The sequence below is a fragment of the Physeter macrocephalus genome, chromosome 11 (genome assembly GCF_002837175.3).
Source record: "Physeter macrocephalus isolate SW-GA chromosome 11, ASM283717v5, whole genome shotgun sequence".
Lineage (NCBI taxonomy): Eukaryota > Metazoa > Chordata > Mammalia > Artiodactyla > Physeteridae > Physeter > Physeter macrocephalus.
This window is the reverse complement of record NC_041224.1, coordinates 169859489-169864247: the sequence shown is the minus strand read 5'-3', so window position 1 is coordinate 169864247 and position 4759 is coordinate 169859489. Positions and strand designations below refer to the sequence as shown.

At 44.7% G+C, this 4759-nt stretch overlaps 1 protein-coding gene across 5 annotated transcripts in view; it reads left to right on the top strand.

The window, feature by feature from the left end:
• RPS6KA5 (ribosomal protein S6 kinase A5) overlaps window positions 1-4759 on the top strand; it is a 194608-nt gene that overhangs the window by 164464 nt on the left and 25385 nt on the right. The gene's annotated exons all lie outside the window — the stretch shown is intronic.

Below are 4759 nucleotides of genomic sequence, written 5' to 3'. Positions count from 1 at the left end.
AGGCTCAGCGGCCATGGCTCACGGGCCCAGCCGCTCCGCGGCATGTGGGATCTTCCCGGACCGGGGCACGAACCCACGTCCCCTGCATCGGCAGGCGGACTCTCAACCACTGCGCCACCAGGGAAGCCCCCTGTTGAGTGATTTTTAACTCCTAGGAGGAGGAGAAATAGAAGCACATAGTTCTTGCCCTAAGAAAACTTACATGCTGTTTGGGAAGATATGGAATAAATAGATGACAATTCATCATAAGAGGGAGTGTTGACAAATGTTTGAGTGGTAAGATGAATGCTGTGGAAGTACAGAGGCGGCACAGTCCCTTGGGGTTTGAGAGCATCAGGGACGCCCTCCTGATGGAGAGATAGCATGGGCTGGGCTGAGAGCGCCGATGAGGTTTGCAAAGGCGGAGGGTAGAAGGAAATGCCTTTCAGACGGTGGGGAAACACGCACAGGGGCCTGCAGACTCCCTGGAGTCCTCGCCGGTCTGGGTAGTGCTCTCAGCGGGTCCGTGATCTTGTAAATGAAGTTCGTTTTATCATTCCTATTCTTAAAAGTAATGTTCACTGTAGTTTAAAGCGTGCATAGGAGGAAAACAGCAGTAATAACACCCAGAGATGAACACTGCTACTATTTCCCGTTAGTCTTCTTCACCTGAATAATGTTGTGCTCATACTAGAAATTAACTTTATATTTTGCAGTTTTTGTGTAAATTTATAAGCATTCTCTAATTACAAACTCTTCATAAACATACTTTTGTAATGGCTGTATAATATACCATTGAGTAGATAACACCATGATATGCTTTACTATCCCCCTGTGTTGCACAACAATTAAGAGTCAGTAGTTGAGTGAAAAATCTTTCTAACTCAGGCAGGCACGTATGTGATTCTGTGAGTTGGGGACCCCTGGGGAACCAGGAAGTGAGAGTCCACAATGAAATGGGGAAGATTGTGAACTTATAAATGGAGGACAAATAGAAATAATCAACTCATCTTCTGCTATCTGCAAAAAAGTGAAAAAGTTATCTGCAGGCATCTGTGGAAACTGAGGAGGAAAGCTCCTCATATAGTAAATGGAGAACAATTAGACATGTATTGATTTAGTAAATATTTGTTGAGGGCTTGCTCTAGGCTAAAACAGTGTTCTAAGCCCCAGGGAATAAAGCAGTGAACAAGACTGCCTTTTTTTTAAAAAAAAAAAAAAAAAAAAAAAGAATCCCTACTCCCATTGAGCTTACATTTTAGTTGGGAGAGATAAATAATAGACAAATAAATATATAGTAGTTATAAATTCCGTGAAGAAAAATAAAGGAAAATGTTAAAGCGTGGGGGAAACGGCAATTTTGTAGGATGTAGGTGATGTGGGTGGGTGATGTGGAGGGATGAGGTGAGCATAAACCACTGTCCTAAAGGTCACTGATAACATTTTATTGGGACAGTTCTTTGTTGTTATGTTTTAGTGAACATACAAAACACATGTGCCAAGTTTCATAGGTTCACTCTCTCCGCCACATTTCATTATGAAAAGTTGCAAATATTTGTTACGGTGGACACCTTACATACTCACTGCCATGATTCTACCGTGAATATTTTACCATCCTTGATTATTTCATATCTACCTACCTCTCTCTCCATCATAAGTTTAATTTTAATCTTGATGTCCTCACCCTTTACGCCATAAATTCTTAAGCTAATCAGTTGTGCACTTCTTTTACCACAGGGGTTTTTAGAAACTTCCATCCATGAATAGGAAGAAATTTTATATTCATTTATATATTATTATAGATTTTAATTTTATTTCATTTTGCATTTTACATGTAATTCCTCAATCCATTCAGAGTTTATTTGGGCTTACGGTATAAGGCAAGGGTCTTGCCTTGTTTGTTTCTTTCCCACGTAGCTGGTTTACCCAACACATTTGTCAAACAATGCAGTCTTTCCTATGTTGGCTGGTCACTTTTTAAAAACAATGTTAGTTTTTGTATATGCCTGGTTATTTTTCAAGTTGTCTCTTCTATTCACTTGATATGGATGTTAATTTATTTTACTGCCACTTCACTTTCACTGTTTTGTTTTACAATACATTTTACTAGGTAGTTAGGCAAATTCTCCCCAGTTATTTTCTTTTTCAAAATTTTCTTAGCTGTGTTATCACTAATTCTTGCAAATAAATATTAATATTATCCAGGTTCTAAAATATCTGGTTGAAATTTTAATTCATATGTATATTTCTTGGGTTTTTTTTGAAAGGAATCTTTCCTCATCTGTAAGACAGGGATAATAATAGCCTTTTGACAGGATTTTTGTATGGATTGAATGATAATACACACGTGAAGTGTTCAACGTGATATGTTAATTCAGAGCTTGTTCTGATTTTACAGCGGGCTCTAAGATTCATTTGGAAGCAAGAAAAAATAGATCTGGGTTATTACCAGTTCAGAAATCAAGCACATTGGAAGAGGTAGAGTGTCAGCAACACCCAAGAAATGTCTCCCAGCCCTTGTTGCAAGATGCCCTGGTATTGTTACAAGTGGGCATCCCGCAGAAATCCTCCACCTGCACCCGCATTTCTCAGCGCCCACTCTGCACAGCCACGGTGGGCTAGCCCTCACACTGACATTCATGCTCACAGGGCACAATAGGCTGGAATCTGGCACCAGTTTTACTTAGCTTTCTGGAAGGCTACAGGTCAGGAAGCATAGTGTATCGGCATGACAACATCAAACACATCTCATCAGAGGTCCTTCCAACCACCTAGACCCGACTTCCCAGACCAGAAGGGACACGTTCAGCCATTAGTGATGGGACCTAGTGGGCAGGCATGGACCACCCAGCAGAGGAAACTCAGCGCAGGAACTCTGTCTTCTAACTCCCACGAACACAGCTTCCAAGCCTCCACGAGGACACCCTTGGGAATAAGAGAGAACATACAGAGGCTCGTGAATATGTTTTAAATAGTCCTGGACAAGATGGCCCCCAGGACCTACGTGCCTGTTCACACCTGTCTGGCCAGGCGCGGTTCACTTCTCAGGGGTAACTTCAGAATGACCGCACACCTGACGCTTCACATCCATCTTGACCCGGTGCGTTTCAAGGAAACGGTATAAGAAGAAGGTAAATCTGGGATCATCTTCCCGTGGAGGAAAGGGTTGAGCCTACTGTCTCCTTACCACCCATCCCCAGTTTCTGGTCCTCTTCCTGGGCTTCAGAGCCTCTCCACATCGCTAAGGAAACCCCGTCTCACTCTGCTTACATGACAACAGCAGTGGTCCTTCCGTGAGTCTCCAGCAAGGCTCCTGCCGTCACTCGTCTACGTCGGGTGGGCGCTCAGCCTGCTCTGTGCGGGTCTGCTCCTGCTGCCTCTGGCCCTATTATTCTCACTCAGGAAAGGGGAGGCTTTGGGGCCATCCCCGTTTGTTCTGCACGTTCCCTCATCAGCACTGTTTTCAGCAGGAATTCCTGTAGATTTCTACTCAGTTTCTTCCCGATCTGATCCCTGCCTCACCCGAACCTAAACCTCTCATTCCCTTGCATGTGGACCTGACGCACACCTCGGTGGCGCGCCGATGCTGTCGTTTGTGTATCCAGACTACTGCCCTGAAGTGTGCACGGGGTCTCCTGTGCCTCCTTCCAGTCTGGGCATTTCAGTGGGGCCGTGCCTCTCTTCAGGTGCTCATGGCTCTCTCGCTGGCCCTCCTTCTCCACGAACCCACCACAGTCAACAAGACTGACCATTCCTTCCCCCAGTGCTTGGTACGGAGCAGACTGCCAGTAAACGTCGCTGCCTTAGGTGTAAGAGTAACAGTACAGAGTCGGTACCCTCAGATGAAGTCAGCCAAAGTGCTTCTTTCTACACATGGTTCAGCAGCAGTGAATCTAGAGCCTGGTCCTTTTACACAAGAAGCCCTTGCCTGCAGAAAGGACATTAAAGATGGAGAAATGGAACAGGCTATGCTTGCTTTTCCCTGAGAAACAGGGCACCCACACCTTAGGTCAGGAGAGGATTATCTCTAATGCTGCAACCCTGACGGGCAGTGAGCCATGGGAAAACACTAAAGAATCAGAAAGAAAAGAGGTTCTGCTGCGTTTTTTTTTGTTTGTTTGTTTTTTTGTTTTTTTTTTTTTTTTGCTTGTTCTTTCAGCATTTTCTTAGGTTCCCAGGATGGAGTGCTAGAAGTAGAATTTGCTTTGAAATGAACAACACTGCTGGAATGTTGTCAGAAGTTACCCTCCCACCATCATTTCCCTGATGCTCAGTGCTCCTTGCTACAGGCTGTCTGTCTGTTTTCTTTGTGGTTGCCTTAAATGAGGGAGCAGGACAGTGAGTAGCTCATGTTTATCAGGCATTTGCTACGTTTCGGGGCAGTGCCAACCACCGTACATCACATCTTCACTCATTTAAGAGGCATAATACCCATCTTAGGCAGGTACTGCGGTTGAGAAAGCGGTTGAGGAAACTGTGGTACAAAGGCATTAATTAACTATTTTAAGGTCACACAGCCAATAAGCAGCAGAGCCAGTGCTTGAACTTGATCCCAAAACGCTCCAAATTCCTGTTCTTACTGCACTGTACTATCTCTTATTAACTTATTATCTTTTTTTCTTTTCTTTTTTTTTTTTTTTTTTGCGGTACGCGGGCCTCTCACTGTTGTGGCCTCTCCCGTTGCGGGGCTCAGGCCCCGGACGCGCAGGCTCAGCGGCCATGGCTCACGGGCCCAGCCGCTCCGCGACATGTGGGATCTTCCTGGACCGGGGCACGAACC